The following is a 19,052-nucleotide window of genomic DNA, read 5'->3' as shown; positions in this document are numbered from 1 at the left end:
AAAATCTCCCACTTTCACCAACAAATCCTCAACTATCCCATGAGGGAATTTAAAAGTTCGATCTGCCAATTGGAGGGCCATTCTTGTTGGTTTGGCTTCCTCAATCTTCATTCTTCTCATCATTGTTAGAGACATCAAATTGATACTGGCCCCTAAGTCACACAAGGCCTTCTCCACCATGACTTCTCCTATGATGCAGGGGATTTGGAAACTGCCTGGATCCTTCAATTTCTGAGGCAATTTGTGCTGAATGATGGCACTGCATTCTTCAGTTAACAACACAGTTTCCTCATTTCTCCAGCTTCTCTTCTTGGTCATCAATTCCTTTAAGAATTTTGCATATAGTGGCATTTGCTCTATTGCCTCAGCAAAGGGAATGTTGATTTGAAGCTTCTTGAAAATCTCCAAGAACCTGGAGAATTGGCCATCCTTTTCACTTTTCATCAAACGTTGAGGATAAGGTGCTTTAGGTGTATAAGGCTTCAGGACCTCTTTTTCTTTTTCTTTTGTTGCAGACGGTGTAAAAGATTGTCCTTGTTCTTTGTCTTTCACATTTTCCTTTGCTTCATCCTCTGTGGTTTCCTTTGAGATCTCCTTCAGATTCTTTCCACTTCTGAGGGTTATGGCTTTACATTCTTCCCTTGCAATAGCCTTGGCAGCATGAGAAGCGCTTGTCCCAGGGGTTTGCTTAGACAAATACACAATTTGATTTTCTAGCTTCTGGATGGCAGCTCCTTGGTTTTGCAGGTTAGAGTTTACTTTTTTCCTTAAAAGCTTTCAATTCGGTTATGTCTTGACTCATGGTTGCAAGCATTCCTTCTATCCGGTTTAATTGATCTTGAAATTGTTGGTTCGGATTAAGTTGGGTAGGTTGATTATTTTGGCCATGATATGATGGTTGGGGGTAAGTGTTTTGTGTGGCTTGGTATGATCTTTGGTTGGAGTTTTGGTATGTGGAATTGTTATGTTGGTTGTGGTTGTAAGGTTTGTGGTTTTGTGGTTGGGTTTGTTGGTTCCCCCACCCAAAGTTTGGGTGATTTTTCCATCCTGGGTTGTAAGTGTTGGAATGTGGATCATATGATTGCCTTTGTTGGTTTCCCACATAGTTGGCCTCTTCCCAATCACCTCCTTCAATGCTTACTTCCTCTTGATCTTGTGTGTGTATTGCAGCCACTTGCTTTGTTTCTAATTGCCTGGTAAGCTCTGCTAGTTGCTTGGCAAACACCTTGTTTTGGGCAAGAATTGTATCAACATGGTTCAGCTCCATGACTCCCTTAGTGTTGTGCCTTTCTGATGCATAGTAGTACTCATTCTCAGCCACTGTCTCAATCACCTCAATGGCCTCTTCCACAGTCTTTTTCCTGTTCAATGAACCTCCTGATGAATGGTCTACAGCCTTCCTTGATTCATAAGAGAGTCCATCATAGAAAATATGCAATTGCACCCAATCATGGAACATGTCTGGTGGGCATTTCCTTGTCAAGTCCTTGAATCTCTCCCATGCCTCGTAGAGAGTTTCACCATCTTGTTGTCTAAAAGTCTGAACCTCAGATCGAAGCCTATTGACCTTTTGTGGGGGGTAGAAACGTGCCAGAAACTTGCTTTCCACCTCATCCCATGTTGTTAGACTCCCCCTTGGGAATGATTCCAGCCACTTAGCTGCCTTGTCCCTAAGTGAAAATGGGAACAAAAGCAGTTTATATGCATCTTCCTGGACTCCATTGGACTTCACAGTGTCACAAATTCTCAGGAATTTTGTGAGATGTTGGTTTGGGTCTTCATTAGCACTTCCATCAAATGAACAATGATTCTCCACAAGTGATATTAGCTGTGGTTTGAGTTCAAAATTGTTGGCCTGAATGGGTGGTTTCTGGATGCTGCTACCACAATTCCCAGAGGTTGGGTTTATGTATGAACTAAGAACCCTCCTCTCAGGAATGGCATTGTTTCCATCAGCTCTCTCATGGTTGTGAACTTCTCTATCCATGTTGAGATCTAAAGCTTCCTCAAAATTGTCCTCAAATTCTCCTTCAGATTCCTCTTCTCCCACTACTCTCTTCCCTCTTGCTTCCCTTCTCAGTCTATGAAGGGTCCTCTCTGGTTCGGTATATGGAGGAGTTGATGTCTCTCCTCTCCTACCTGTCATACAAGAACACAGCACAGGCACAAACAAGTGAAATACTCTTGGTTAATGGAAGAGTATGGTTAGAGCAATTGAGGAATTAATTCAAAGAGTTAGTGAGTCAGTGAGTTAGTTGCTTGAATTTAAAGGCATAAAGAAAGAAAGCATGTAACCGAGTGCAGAAATTAAAATTCAACAAGTAACTTGAACAGAATTAACAAAGCAAGAGAAATTGCTCAATCTAGTTAGCTTCCAGTTGGAGAATTGTCAATCGAAAACCAATCCCCGGCAACGGCGCCATAAACTTGATGCGCATAAACTAGTTATGCTACGATTTAGGAAATTGCACGATCGGCAAAATTCCTTCCGGCAAGTGCACCGGTTATCGTCAAGTAAAAACTCACAATAGAGTGAGGTCGAATCCCACAAGGATTGGTTGAGTGAGTAATTCGGATTAGAAGTGTGTTCTAGTTGAGCGGAATCAAGATTGAGATGAGAATTGCGGAATGTAAAATTGGCGGGAAAAGTAAATGACAAGAAATTGAAATGGCGGAATCTTAAATTGCATGAATTAAAGAGCAGAAACTAAATTGCTGAAATTAAAAGGGAATGGGGGTGATTGCATGAATTGAGTTGCAGAATGTAAAGAGAAGATGTAAATCAGAATTGGGGAATTCATTGGGTTATAGGAGATATTGAGATCTCCGAATCAAAACATGTTTATCTCTTCCTCAAGCAATGCGTTCATTGAATTTTGCTTGGCAATCTTATATGATTGGATCCCAATCCCTTGGCTCACCAATTCTCTCTAAAAATGAACAAATTCCCAATCCCTTGGTTTAAATGTTCATAAGAAGAGATGATGCTCGATCACTGATTATACCACACAGTTTCATGAACCACAATTTGGTAGGATTACATGTCACAATATCCATCCAAACCCCAATCCAATTCACTGTGAGAAAGCTTCTCTAGCATGAATCCTCCATTCCTTTCCCAAGGTTCCGAAGGATTCCAATTATGGGTAGTTTCTTTCCCAAGACAACTACCCAATGGAATTAGATCGAGAAGCTTTCTAACAAAATTCAAGAGAAAAGATTGAAGAAGAAGATAAACTATTATTGATTCATTGAATTACAATAGAGCTCCCTAACCCAATGAAAAGGGGGTTTAGTGAGTCATAGCTCTGAATTCAATTACAAAGATATGAAAACTAGCTAAAAGTGAAGGTAAAAGTCCTTTCTAACTTAAATTCTATCCTATTTATACACTTTCTATATTGAGCTTCTGTTGTGTTTCTTGGGCTTTGAGGCCTCTCCCTGCTTTCCTTTTACCTTGGGTTTATGATCCATAATCTTGATGGGGCTGTTGATCCAAATTCTGTAACATTCATTGAGCCAACTTAGTGATAATCAAATAATGACACATGACTCAATAAATTGAGATTTCAGACTCATCAATCCTTCAGGCCCAATCCCATAAACCATGATATTCAATTGGGTGTCATACCAGAATAAGTTTAAGTTAATGTTTGTGCTCAAATACTAACTTAAACCACAATATTTTTGGTCCAGAAACCTTTTCCAAGAGTGGCGTTTAAGTTGCAGTTTAAGCTTAAACTGCAGCTTAAACGCCAGACACTTCCAGTGAGGCCTTTTGTAGAAGCACGTTTAAGCTTCAGTTTAAGGTTAAACTGAAGCTTAAACGTGGAAATGGAAGAAAGCAGCCCTGGAGAGTCATGTAGTCGAACACGTTTAAGCTTCAGTTTAAGGTTAAACTGAAGCTTAAACGTGGATATAGGAAGGGCAGCCTTGGAGGTCGAACACGTTTAACCTCCAGTTTAAGGTTAAACTGGAGGTTAAAAGTGGAAATGGAAGGAGGCATCCTGGAGGTCGAACACGTTTAACCTCCAGTTTAAGGTTAAACTGGAGGTTAAACGTGGAAGCTTAGAAGGGTAGCCCTGGAGGTGTCGAACACGTTTAAGCTCCAGTTTGAGGTCAAACTGGAGCTTAAACGTGGAAATGGAGAGAGCAACCCTGGAGGAGAAAACTTGGTCGAACACGTTTAAGCTCCAGTTTGAGGTCAAACTGGAGCTTAAACGTGGAAATGGCTCCCTGGTGCTTTTCCCATTCTGGCGTTTAACCTCCAGTTTAAGGTTAAACTGGAGGTTAAACGTGGAACTCCTTCCTGAGTGGCATTATCATTCTGGCGTTTAACCTCCGGTTTAAGGTTAAACTGGAGGTTAAACGTGGAATGCTTCTTTGGTGAGACTTTCATTCTGGCGTTTAACCTCCAGTTTAAGGTTAAACTGGAGGTTAAACTTCAATTCCAGCATTTCTTAGCCTTCATGATTCTGGCGTTTAAGCTCCAGTTTAGGCTTAAACTGGAACTTAAACTCCACATGTGATATTCAAGCTTCCTTTATTGATTTTGTTGCTTCCTTGCTTAGCCTCTTCTTCCCTGAAATCATCCAAACAAATGCATCAAAGTCTTGCAAAAATTCATGAGAAATCTTCCATTCATAGCATTCAAGTAATATAACTAAAACTCATGGAATTTGCATCAAAATCATATTGTTTGGATGGTTCATTGCTTTGTTATTCTTTTAACCATTCTTGGTTACTTTAAGCTCAAGAAAATGCATAAAACCACTAAAACTAACAGAAAAATACTAGTGAAACTAGCCTAAGATGCCTTGGCATCAGGAGGCATTTTAGTTGAGAGAGGTAAGCAAAATAGAAATGATAAACTAAATAGCCATTATCTACTCCTCTATTTTTCTTGATCATAGATGTCTCTTCATTTTTTTTTTGCATTGCTAAGTCGATATCCATTCATTTATCTATTTTTTGCATTTGTGTATTTTTTGTTAGTTTTGTGTTATGGTTTGATTCCTGTGATGTTGTTTTTTTTCTTTCATTGTCATCATGGTAGCTATGGTGGGAATGTGCTAGAAATAGTTGTTTATATGTAGTTTATTAGTTTTTATGGTTGGTTAGGACTTAGGTTAAGTGTACGTTCCTGTTTGAAGCTGTCTCACCCTAGGTTTTTTTTTTTTTTTGAAGATTATGATGGTGATATTGATCATCAGTTTTTATTTACAGATGGCTTTGATTATTATTGTGTATCCTCATGGGAGATCCTTTGTGACGAGTGTAGATGGTGTTATTTCATACACTAGGGACCATACTTTAGAGATGCCTAGGCTTGATCTAGACCTGCTAGATGTGTTCTTCATCAAAGACTACTACGAACAGCTTGGGTATGATAAAGTGGAATGTTGTTGGTGGTTGGTTCCCAACAGACCATTGGAGACCAGTTTAAGAGGACTTCATACTCATGCTAAACTTATGGAGATGTGCTTCCATGCAAAAAAATAAATAAATAATGAATTGGTGCATATGTACTATGAGAATGGAACCTTTGTACCAGAGTATTTGGAACAACCACTATCTAAAAAAAGTAAGGAAGTGGTGATTGAAGTCCCAATTCATCCAGTTCAACTGAGAACAAGATCAACCTCTATGTCCATACCTCTTACTCTAATTTCCAATCCATCAGTCAAGCAATCTGAAGCTATTGAAACTCCAACCTCTAGGATTAATCTCATTCCCAACCTAATTCCAACTCCTATTCTACCCATCCAAAATAGAAATCCTATTTGTACTCAACCCATCCCAAATAATAATCCTACTCAAGAATCCTCTCCAATAATCAATTCAAACCCTGTTACCAAATCTACTCCAAAACTAGTGATGTATTCACAATCGATTAGAGTGCCTCCATCTAAAGGTAGCTCCAAGAATAAACCTATGCCAACTGAGAATGTGGTAAAGAAGAAGGGTCTATCATCAAATAAAGATGTCAATAAAGGGACTCATAGAACAACAGTAGCCAGGAAGTATATAACACGATCATCTTTTGTTACTTATGGAAGTGCTTATTGTTTGTGTCATTTTGAAAATTAGGGATTTGCTTTTTGTTATATGTTACTAAGTCTATGTTAGGACTTTTATGTTTTGTTATTAAAAATTTACTTTTATATACTCTATGTGGCATGTTATGTTTTTTTGATGGTGTGTAAAATTACATAAACTATATTTGAGATACACTTGATAGTGGTAATGGTGATTTTCTTTTTATTAGTGTTTTATTATTTGATTCTCCCTCTAGATTGAGATTATATTATCAAACCACCAGTTACAAAAAAACACAAAAAATAATTGTATTCATGTGTTTATAGGTACAAGAAGTAAGATATATAATTGCTCATATTTAAGATTTTTATAGTAACATTAGCCAAATTTGACATCACTACTTCCACACTACAAACATAGATACAACAATTGCTAATATGATAACTATCAACAAACAAAATGCCAATTTTAGTGCCCTAACTTCAGATTTTAAGCTCCCAATCTTTTGCACAAATTTCAACCTCCATTCATCTATTTCAAAATCAGGATTTTCTCTACCATTAACTTCTTTTTCATCATGAACTTTGTCAGTCCAGATAAAGAGACCGAACCACGTCTTGCCAACACTCTACAACCACATTAAAGAACCATGAAGAACAAATTAAATATTAAAAAAATTAACAACACTAGCCTAGCTAAATTAACAAAACACACTTACGTTATAGTTTGGACAGCTAAAAAATGATCTCCCTAGATTTACATCTATTCCTGGCTATTTGAGGACCGGTCAACTACCACACCCATACTTCTTTGAAAGTAATTCATGGCTACTTTTGATCGTCCTCCTCCCATAGCTTCCCTCATAGTGTCGGTTGTTGGAGCTACCAACCATGTTGCTGCCTCCTCCCATCATCAGTCTTTTGAAATCCCCTTAACAATGGTGGAGAAGATGAACAGAAACGACTTCTAATGGTGCAAGAGAACTTTTGGAGCTCAAATTGAGATTAGCATTTTTAGCCTAATAATAGAGACCAAATTGAGTTACAAACTTGTATTTGTCACATAATATAGCCCTTATTATCCACCGTGGCATCTCTCGACACACATTATCACTCATTTTGCAAATATTTGCCAGAATATACCTTAGGGACGATCATTGTTAAGGTCAAGGACAAATTTAGAGCAATTTTAAGTTTAGGATCGAGTTTAAAACTCGATTGCAAGTTGAAGGACCACTTTGAAATTTAACTCTAAAATTTCATACATTTTCTGAGTATTTAAAAGAAGACGCTGGTAATAATTTTTAGCATTTAAAGAAACATCGGTTAAAATCTCACTTCTAAGACATTTATGAGGCAATTACAAATGTATATGAAATATTTTTCGGACAAAGTGGACAACAATGATAGAGTTTTATAATACATATAACACTAAATTTTGGTAGTTAAAAGTTATCTAAATAATATTTATAGTATTAACAAATCAAATAAAATAAATGAGGAGTACAAGTTAAGACTTCAAATTTAAATAATTAAACATATGAAAATAAAGTTGAAAATAAACGTATTTAGATTATATCAAATTTTATTTTTGACAAACTGCATAGATTAGATCAGATTTTATATCAACTTCTTAAAACGTACTGAAATAATCCAATTCATAGCATAAAATGTGATATAAAATTATTACTTTTTTCTTTTAAATTTAAATGTTACATTAATATATTAATTTGTTACATGTTTTTATATTATTATTATTATTATTATTATTATTATTATTATTATTATTATTATTATTATTATTATTATTTAGTGAGAATTTTTTTTGAAATATAACATAAGGTTCATTCATTTGTTTGTTTTGCCAACGTAAATTGCTCTTAATTTTTAATAAAATGTTAAAATTTTATTTTTAAAAAAACCGAATAAACTAAACCAAACTATATTTTAATAGTTTGAATTTGATTAAATTAAATTTAAAAAATAAAATCAAATATATCCAATAAAAACTACTCATAAACACTATCACTTGCAAACACATAGCACAAATGTATATGAAATATTTTTCGGACAAAGTGGACAACAATGATAGAGTTTTATAATACATATAACACTAAATTTTGGTAGTTAAAAGTTATCTAAATAATATTTATAGTATTAACAAATCAAATAAAATAAATGAGGAGTACAAGTTAAGACTTCAAATTTAAATAATTAAACATATGAAAATAAAGTTGAAAATAAACGTATTTAGATTATATCAAATTTTATTTTTGACAAACTGCATAGATTAGATCAGATTTTATATCAACTTCTTAAAACGTACTGAAATAATCCAATTCATAGCATAAAATGTGATATAAAATTATTACTTTTTTCTTTTAAATTTAAATGTTACATTAATATATTAATTTGTTACATGTTTTTATATTATTATTATTATTATTATTATTATTATTATTATTATTATTATTATTATTATTATTATTTAGTGAGAATTTTTTTTGAAATATAACATAAGGTTCATTCATTTGTTTGTTTTGCCAACGTAAATTGCTCTTAATTTTTAATAAAATGTTAAAATTTTATTTTTAAAAAACCGAATAAACTAAACCAAACTATATTTTAATAGTTTGAATTTGATTAAATTAAATTTAAAAAATAAAATCAAATATATCCAATAAAAACTACTCATAAACACTATCACTTGCAAACACATAGCTCAACCTTTCAATTAAAAAATATCTTTTTTTTAAATGGTTGGAAACAATATAAGTCAAATTTTAAGTATGAAGATATGATCACTTAGCTGTCATTTTGCTTAAAAAAACTTGTAATATTTTGCCTTTTCAACAAATAGTTCTTTCTTTTAGATATCGTAGCAAATAACCGTCATAGGACATGCCATACCAAAATGTATCTACAATTGAAATAATTTCTAATTTTATTAACAACTTACGTTTTTGGTATTGTACATAGTAGTTGTTACGTGATCGTTGTGCTTGTGTATAGTTTAATGGTTTAGTTTTAAGAAATTCATTTTAGTTTAAAGAGGTGTATTCAACTCCCACTCCCATAACGTCAGTATTATAAAAATATATGAAGTGTTTTTTAATTTTCTAAACGAAAACACACAAAGCAATTGTTATTATAAAATTTTATAAAATAATTGTTAAATTCAAAGTTTAACTTTTTAAAAATGAAAATATTTATCTTCGTCAATAGTGTATGTTTTTAAATGATTCTATCTTTATAAAAGGTAAATTTTTTGGGTAAATACCTTTTCTGATCCCTAATCTTTTTTCTGTGAGATCTAGCGCATCTTAATCATCCTTAAACTTCTAGGCCCCATCTACTAAAAAAATAGACAAAATAACTCATGCAACTGGATGATAAACAGATGCCAGTGTCAGGTGTTAGTCCTTTGGTTGGAGAGACTAAAAATTCCCTCTCTTAATATCTTCCTCTTCTTTTTCTTCCTCCTCCTCTTCTCCTCTATTTTCTTTCTCTTCTTCAGAGACATCATTAATAATTTTTTTTCTTTTCTTTAGAACCATCATCAATGACTACCCACAAACTAAAAAAAATTTCCTAAAAACCCACATAAAACCACAAAATTCACACCTTTATTCGGTGCCACTCCTTAACAGCGGCCACCACTAGTGTTAGAAGAGGAGTCTATGATAGAGAAGAAGTAACCAGCAAAAGAAACATCAGAGAGGGAACAACAACAATGATAAAGAATTACAAGTGGAATGTGCCCACCCGCTTCGAGGCACATCGCGTCTTCAAGGAGTCTGGCCAAGATCCGCTCTCTCCTCCGCGTCAAATTCCTCTTTTCCTTCTCTTCTCCTGCCATAGTGTTCCTCATGCCAGCCATGGCCTTATTCTTGGAGATTTACCTGATGGTAGTGCTGAGCCTAGGGCTAGTGGTGTCTGTGACGGATGAGAGATTTGGATGGGAGGCAATTCGGATTGGGTGTCCGTGGCAGTTTCGGGGCTGATCCGATAGAAGGTGGTTTAGGGTGGTGGTGGTGGTTTAGGGCGAGAAGAAGAGGAGGATGAGGAAGAGGGAACCACAGTGGTAGTGGTAGTAGTGAAGGTAAAGCTCGATGATGATGGTGATGAAGATGGAAATGGAGATGCGAAGAGAAAAGTGAAGAAGAAGAAGAGGAAGAAAACAAAGGAAAAGAAGAGGAGGATGAAAAAGAAGAGGAAGATGTTAAGAGAGAGTTTTTATTCCCTGTAATCAAAAGACCTGACACCTGGCACGGACAATCATTTGCTATCCGGTTGCAGGGTCGTTTTGTGTATTTTTTTTAGTTGATGGGAACCTAGATAAGGTTTAAGGATGATTAGGCTGCGCTATATCTCACGAGAAAAAGATCAGGGGTTGAAAATGGTATTTATCTGAACTTTTTTAAAATAAAAATTTGGATGAAAATTATTAATAATAAATGAAATTACTATAAACCATGCATGTATTAACTTTTACATAAATAAAAACTATATATAAAAAGAAAATAGAAATTTTTTGCCTTTAATTTATTCATTAACAATATTTATTATTTTGTAATTTAAAGAGTAGAAACCCTTCACATTATTATAAAAGTTAAAATACTATATATAATCTTTTATTTTATAAAAAACTTGAAAAGAAATATAATTAATTATTTATATATTTACTATTTAGAATCATCCCAATAATAATAATTTGTTTATAATTTTGAATAAATTAAAATAATTATTTGTTTATGTGTTTTAATCTAGTGAAATTAATGCATAGCTTATTAAGAAAAATAAGTGAATGAATAAAATTAATTGATTAGATAATTTATTCATATAATAATCATGTGACTAGTACAAAATCATTAGTTTCACAAATTGTCATAGAAATAATTAATTATCATAAAGGGGTCAAAAGTAAAATTTATGAGAGTACGACACATATTTAATATGTAATTACTTATGCTGAAATAATTATATTATTATTTTAATTAGCATTACTATAGAGATAAATTTTAATGTATATTGATAATATAAAGAGCTTTATGGTTATTCAATCAAAGTTATACGTTTAATATTTTTTTAACTGATGAATTTAAAAATTGGTTACTTTTATTGATATGTCAATATATAATGCAATGTTTGGGTAAACATTATTAACAACATTAGTGAATGAAAAATTTTAAAATATAAACTATAATCTGACTTAATTTTTAAATTGTTACTGTCTCACAAATTATAATATTGAATGCTCTGATCTCATCTTGAGTATAATTTTGATTTGAATAAACACAAATAAAAAAAATTAACAACTCTTTATTTCATAATTTCTTTTCTTAGGTTTCACCCATTCTATCTGATTAAATATTTGTATGAGATTGACTTTTGATGATTACAATTTTAGAATGGTAAATAATCATAATAACAATAAATGCAATTATAGATGTAAAATTTGAATAAATAATAAATAAATAATTAATTAATAAATTAAAAGTGAGGTAAAAGGATTAAAATATTTAAAATTTATAATTTAGAAAATTATCAGTAAAAAATTAACTTAGAAAATAAATTTGAGTACGAAAATATAATTAATTACGAAAAAATGTGTAACAGCATTATAATTAACCGTACAGGCTTAAGTCTGTCCGATATTGCGTATGAAAAAAAATAAAATTGTAAAAATAACTAGAAAGATATTTAGAATAAAAATCGGAATATTTGTCTTAAAGACTTTGGCCTTAGGTGAGGCCAAGAGACAAAATTACGAAATAGTCCCTCACTTAAGGGGTAAAGGGCGTGACTCCCACTTCCCCGTTTTACAAAATCGAGAGAGAGAGAGTTCAAACCCTAACGCTTTTCACCCACTCATTCAATCTCACTTTTCTCTCAATTCGGAACTCCGATCAAAAACCCGTTTGTGACCACACGATCACCTCATCATTCTCTTCGATTCTATCAAACTTTTGTGGTGAGTAATCCTACGAACCTTATCCCATTTCTCCATTTATCTCTATTTTTGAATTTGGAGTTTGCGGTGTTGAAAATTTATAATTTTAACATTTAAGGGAAGCTTAATCTCGAGTCTAGAGTGATTTTGACCCAAAATTTTGTAGTACAAGGTAAGGGAACTCTTTTCCTTTGATTTTCTCCAATTATGTGTGAAATCCTAGCTTAAAAATGTGAAAATTGTTTAATTAGATTCAGTAGAGTTGCTTGATGGTTTTGGTGCGGATTTGGGTGTAACACTTGAATGGAGGATGATCAGGCAAGGCTTGGTTGTGTTGATTAAAGCTTGAGTGTGATCGGAGAGAAGATTCAAGGGATTTGGAAACCGTCATCAACAAAGGTACTTGTCTTGATTTCGGGGGAATATTATATAATGTTATGTGAAAAACTAGGCTGTAAAATGCAGTTAAATAATAAATAATTAACTAATAAATTAATCATGAGCAAAAAGGGTTAAAAGATTAAAATTTTGTAGTTGAAAAAATTAAAAATAACTAGAATACAAATTAAAACACTAATCTTAAAGAGTTTGGCCTAAAATTGGGCCAACAAGCTAAAACAAGTAAACTAGACCCATGTTGGGCCCAAGCCCACATACATAACTCCTCTAGCTTAGCCAAGATTCCTCATTTCCCCTTTCTTCATTGAGTTCCATGGAAGTGAAGAGAAGAGAATGAGAAAACCTAATGTCACTATTCATCCTCTTCTTAAATTGATCATAACTTTCAATCTGGAGTTTCGATTGACGAGCCGTTTGTGGTCACGCATTTGTTTCGGAATCCTCTTCATTTCTATTTGAACATTCTGGTAAGAAACCCTTAAATCTTTTCCCATTTCTCCTTTTACTTTAATTTCGCATGTTTGGTTAAATGAGTATTGAGATATCGTGATTTTGATGCTTTAGGGAAAGCTCAAGCACAATCTCAAGCGGAGTTTTGATCCAAGGCTATGAGAAATAAGGTAAGAGAATCTTTTGTCTTTGTTATGACCAAGTTTGAGTTATTAACTTAGTATGAATTATGTAAAATCTTGTGATTAGATGAAATAGAGCTTGTTTGGATTAATTATGGGGTGAAGCGGAGCTAGCCCGATAGAATTTTGGTGCGGAATTGATTCAAAGATCGTTTTGGTGTGGAGTTGGTAGAGCTTGAACTGATGGACTTTGGAGATTTTCGAAGGAAAGCTTTCAAGGTTAAGACCTCCGTCAACAAAGGTACGGATCTTGATTTCAGATAGGTATTGTGTAAGACTATGTGAAAACCTAGATTAGTTTCTCCTAGATTAGCGTTGAATGAAAATGTTGATGATGAATTGTGATTTAGTTGATTATGTAAAATTGGTATTTAATGAGTGATATATAATAGTATGAATGATATTTTATATGTATGATTGACTTAATATGGTATGATTGTCTATAATGGCAATTGATGTGGAAACTGAGACGGAGGCTGAGATAGGGTGAGATATCCCCTATACGGTAAGTCACGGTAAGTGATGAATTTGCCATGAATGAATAGTTCTTGGATTGATGAGAATGTGATTATGTGAATGGCTTGTTAGTTGATTATTGATGGAAAACTTATAAAATTGGAATGATCATGTTGGAGCTTGTTTGATTAGGTGTTTTGAAAATGAATGGAATTGGATTTTGGTGAAATTTGGCAAATTGATGAAATTGGTAAAAACCTAATTTTGACCAACTTTAGCGTGCCATAACTTGGTGCTCGAAACTTGGATTTGTATGAAATTTATCTTAAATTGAAGCTAATTAAAAGATCTTTAAAATGGTTTAAGACAGGAAGAAATCAGAATTTTTTAGAGAAAGATATGAACGAATAAAAACTGGTATAAAAAACTGAATTATGAGATTATGCAGCAAACTAGGATTTCTAGTATGCGTGCCCACGCATAGTATGGTGCATGCACACTAGGCAGAGCGTGGAAATGTGCTCGTACATACGCATGAGGGTGTGCGTACGCACACCCAGGAATTTTACAAGTCATGGGTATGCACAAAAATATACGTACGCATGAAACGGGAATGGCTCTCTGGCATGTGCATACGCACAAGGACGTTGCATACGCACAAGCCCTGTTTTTGTGAATAAACCCTATTTTTGACTATTTGTCCTTCCCAGAATGCTTGTAAACTTTTGTAACCCCTAATTAAGGTCTGATAACTTGTTGTTGGGCCTGGAAATGAGTGTGAACATATGGATTGGATTAAATTGATATTTTGGATGAGATTGTGGATTAAAATTATGAATATTAATGAAAGCTTGAGAGTAATGAATTTACTGTATACTAAATTGATATAAGACATGAACGATGAGATTGACGATGACTGAGTATGGCCCGATTGGCTGAATTGGCAAGGTCTGGGTGATATCATGCTTGTGTATTAATTGGATATCTATTTATAGTGAGGTCTGAGTGTTATTCTGCTTGCATAATAAATTGAAATTGATTGATATGATACCTCCCTGGGTAGATGCAAGTGTGTAGTTCACCCCACTTGCTCCAGGTTGAGGATTAGAACTCCCTGGGTAGATGCAATGGTGTCGTTCACCCCACTTTCTCTGGGTTGAGATTGAGACTCCCTGGGCAGATACAATGGTTCACCCCACTTGTTCTGGGTTGAGACTTGAGACTTTGTTGAGCCTCCGTCGCAAGATGTGGCCAGACACTTATACCTTTTCGGAGAATTCCTCCAAAGGAAGTGAATATCTCTTGGGGATGCACGCATCGAGGGACTGTTCAGGGTTCGCTATCAGTACATGTCGGGTTTAGCTGTATCACCAATAGATGTGCTCATTGGCCATAGGGCAGCATCATTTGTATTTGTATGTATTGCTTGGGTGTGCATCTTGTATTTGGATTGCATTGTTGATTAACTGTATCTTTATGCTAGATCTAAATGCTCTATCTGTTCTCTCTATTTGTGTATTCTTTGTATTGCTTTATATATGTTTACATAACATAGAAATCCCTTATGCTGGCGGTGGTGACGCTGAAGGTTGTTCCTAATGAATGGGGTGATCGAAAGTTGTGGAAAACTGATTTTTAACACTAAATTACTGAGTTAGAACCATTGTGATAATAAAAGTACTTATGACTTATATTGAGAGGAATTGAAAGTCTGAGATCACTTATTATCTAAGATTTAGTTTTCGATTTCCCTGTTCGGTTTAGAAAGACCCTAGGCTTGAATTTGGTTCATTGGAGTATAGGATTGCCTAGCGGGTTCATATTTTTTTTACATTATCTCTATTTGAAATTATTACCCTACTCGGAACCTTTCAGTTTTCACCCGTTATCGGATTTTGTTTACAGATGCAGGATGAGATGCACCTCGTTGAGAGTGCTGATTTTCTCTCAGAAGTGAAGATTATCTTTTGGGACTTTTCATTTTGCTTTAGATGTTGTTATTCTCCACTTTTGTATATTGTATCTGTATATCCCTCATAGAGCTTAATTATGGAGAAATATGTTGTATATTTTGTGTCTTTTTAGGTTGTATTATACTATCTAGCTGGCCTTGTCTTTGCAGGTCGAGACTAGTGTTGTTACGTATCTTTTTGGATCTTATGTGTATATATTTATATATTTCACTCTTTTCTGTATATCAACACTTTATGCTTTCGACATTTCGAGTGTGATGCGCTTTTGTTCTATTATCTTTCTTCACAGGCTCCTAGCTATATTTTTATCCTTTAATTATATATGTGTCTATTTTACTTTTAGAGGTTGTAATACCTCAACACCTCTGATTTACGACTATAGCGTAAAGTTTTGCGTGGTAGGGTGTTACATAGGCTAGGTGACCCTAGGTTAGTGATGAATTGGAATAATTGATGTGGTTGATATTGATGGTTTAGTGTGAATAATTAATGTTAGTTGATGGTTGAATGATGATGTGTTGTGGCATAATTTTGAGAATTTGAGTCTTGATGAGCAATATATATGTATGATTGAATTGGGATACAAATTGTCATTTGATTGCCTATTATAGCTATTGATATGAAAATTTGTTCCAGAGGCTGTGATTGGGTGAGGTACACCCTTTTATCATTTTGTCATTTTCTCAATAAAAGGGTGGGTAAATCTAAAGAATTAAATTAATTAATTTCTGGATAAACACTTGGTTAACCGAATGAAAATGTTATGGGGAGGGTGGCTCGTCCCACTCATGGTAAAGACGGTGGCGCTGTTCTGCTCACGAGATAACGAAATTGGTAAATTGATAAAAAATTGGTGTAATGTAAAAAAGTTGGTGTAATTGATTTGAGTAAATGATTTTGACTGAATGTGGTCTGAAAGACTGAATTGGCAAAGTCGGAGGTTTGTCCCGCTTACGTGGCAAGGTCTTGGACTTCGTCTCCCTTGCGTATTGATTTGGCACCTGCACTGGCAAGGACGGTAGTTCCATCCTACTTGTTCGTGGTTGCAGTGTGATGTGGGGATGGTGGGTTTATCTCGCTCATATTCTCTCGGATTGTAAAGTGAGACGACACTTTTCGTTGAGTGAGATGACACTCTCCGTTATTTTTGGCTCGGTTTATACCACCAAGAGAAGGTGAGGCGGCACTTTTCGTTGAGATAATAGTACCATAATTTAATTCCTCCTAGGAATTGATAAACCCCATTTGGAGGGTTTATCTTGTGTTGAATTTAGAGGATTTGATCATCTTTTCCCACATTTATTCAATGAAATAGCATGGTTTTTGTTATTCTCCTTTAATTGTGCTTAAGAGTGAAAACATGATTTTTGGGTCTTAAAATAGCTAAATTTAATTCACCTTGATTCCATTAGATGCCTTGATATATTTGTTAAGTGATTTCAGGTTTAGGAGGCAAAGATTGGATCAAGGGAATGAAGGAAAAGCATGTAAAAATGGAGAACTCATGGAGAAATGAAGGAATTGCAAAAGCTGTCAAGCCGACCTCTTCGCACTTAATCGACCATAACTTGAGATACAGAGGTCTAAATGATGTGGTTCTAGTTGCGTTGGAAAGCTAACATCTAGGACTTCAAAATGATATAAGATTTACCATAGTTGTACCACGCACGGTACGCATATGCGCTGATGTTGCACGTGACCCACTTTAATGCAACTCGTGGCCAGCGATTTCTGGTGCATTTTGGGGCCCAATCCAACTCATTTCGGATGCTATTTAACCCAAGGATTGAAGAGGGATGGGACATCTAGTTAGTTAGTGAGTTTTATTTTAGTTTTATGATGCTTTAGTTAGTTTCTAGAGAGAGAAGTTCTATCTTCTCTTTAGAATTAGGAGTAGGTTAGACCTAGATTAGGAATTCTTAGATCTAGGTTAATTTCATGCTTTGATTTACTTTTCCCTTATCAATTCTTCTTTTTCTACCTTTCCTCCTTCTAGTTTTACATTTAATTCATGTAATTATCTACTTTTATGTTGATACATTTTTGTTCTTCTATTTCTCATTAATGCAATTTATGTTTTCATGTTCCTTTATTGTTCATTTGATTTGTTGTTGTTTAATTTCTTGCATTTGAATAGTGTAGATTTACTTTCCTTGCAATTTTACTATGCTTTCCTTTTGTGCCTTCCAAGTGTTTGATAAAATGCTTGGTTGAATTTTAGAGTAGAATTTTATACTCTTGGCTTGGGAAGGTAACTTAGGAACTCTTGAGTTACTAATGTCCAAGTAATTGACGATTGGGAGCCATTAACTCTAGATCTCACTAATTGATTTGGTGGAGAACTAGGACTTATGGACTTGGATTGATATAGCTCACTTGACTTTCCTCTACTACTAGTTAGGGGTTGACTTAGTGGGATTGATCCTTGCCAATTCTCATGTTGTGGTTAGTGATAAGGATAGAGATCCTTGACCACCAACCTTTTCCAAGACCTTTTTAGTTGTTAGTTTATTTTCATTGCCATTTAAATTTCATGTTTCTTATCCCAAAAACCCCAAAACATACCTCATAACCAATAACAAGACACTTTATCGTAATTCCTAGGGAGAATGACCCGAGGTTCCAATACTTCGGTTTACAAATTTAGGGGTTTGTCTCAGTGGCAAACAATCTTTTGTACGAAAGGATTATTTGATGGTTTAGAAACTATATTGCAACGAAAATTCATTTGTGAATTCTAAACTGTCAAAAATCCCGTTCATCAAAATGGCGCCGTTGCCGGGGAGTTGCCATGGTGTTGTGTTATTGGTTATTGTATATACGTGAATATTGTGAATAGCTTTATTTTTGGATTACTTGTTAGTTTTTGCTAGCTTTAGGACTTTGTTTCATTATTTCTTATTAGCTTTTGTTTCTTATTTTCTCTTTTCATTATGAATTCTCACTTTGGCTATGAGTTTGGTTCTAAATATGTTGTAGGAAATGAGAGCTTCAATGAAAATGTGTATCAAGGATGGGACAATCAAAGGTGGGAGGAGCCATATGCATATGATCAATCCTCTTGGCAACAACCTCCACCAATGCACTATGAAGAAGAGTCATTCTATGATGCATACCAATCAAATGGCTATGGTGAGCATCCTTGTGACTTTAAAGAACCACCACCATATGTCTTTGAGCCATATCCTCAACATAATCCTCAGCCATACTCACAAGCCCCTTCTTACCAACCACCTCCATATGACCCTAATCCATATACATGACAACCGAGAATTGTTGTCGGTAAGGAATTTCACAAAATATTTACGTTGCAAGTATAGCTCCAAACCAACAAACAACTCTCGCATCAAATTAAATTTTAGGTTGTCACAAAGAACAAACAACCAGAGTATTTGGACTCCGGGTCGTCTCCCTAGGAAGCAATGTATTGCATGCGTATTAGCTATGATGGGTAAAAAGGGGGTTTTGTTTATGAAACGGCAAGAAAGTAAACTGAGTGAGTAAGTAAAGAAAACAAAATAAAGAACTCTTGGCTAAGACTTGGGTACTTGAGATCACCATTGACAAACCCCATTTGTAGGGTTTATCTTGTATTGATTTT

At 34.5% G+C, this 19,052-nt stretch overlaps 1 long non-coding RNA gene and 1 other non-coding gene across 3 annotated transcripts; both read left to right on the top strand.

The window, feature by feature from the left end:
- Positions 1 to 1,457: 1,457 nt before the first annotated feature.
- Positions 1,458 to 1,561, top strand: LOC148555478 (small nucleolar RNA R71). Its single transcript, XR_015886515.1, has one exon. It is a non-coding gene; the product is annotated as a small nucleolar RNA R71 (small nucleolar RNA).
- A 10,361-nt stretch (positions 1,562 to 11,922) lies between these two features.
- Positions 11,923 to 15,515, top strand: LOC110263972 (uncharacterized). 2 transcript variants are annotated; one of them, XR_015885628.1, is made up of 6 exons: positions 11,923 to 12,012; positions 12,110 to 12,163; positions 12,243 to 12,857; positions 12,955 to 13,010; positions 13,090 to 13,263; positions 15,384 to 15,515. It is a non-coding gene; the product is annotated as an uncharacterized LOC110263972 (long non-coding RNA). The 2 variants fall into 2 exon arrangements; XR_002349697.2 differs by having other exon boundaries at positions 12,243 to 13,010.
- The last annotated feature ends 3,537 nt before the right edge of the window (positions 15,516 to 19,052 follow it).

The sequence above is a fragment of the Arachis ipaensis genome, chromosome B6 (genome assembly GCF_059453495.1).
Source record: "Arachis ipaensis isolate K30076 ecotype BB chromosome B6, ASM5945349v1, whole genome shotgun sequence".
NCBI lineage: Eukaryota > Viridiplantae > Streptophyta > Magnoliopsida > Fabales > Fabaceae > Arachis > Arachis ipaensis.
The sequence above is the reverse complement of the archived record's forward strand: the minus strand, read 5'-3'. Positions and strand labels throughout refer to the sequence as shown.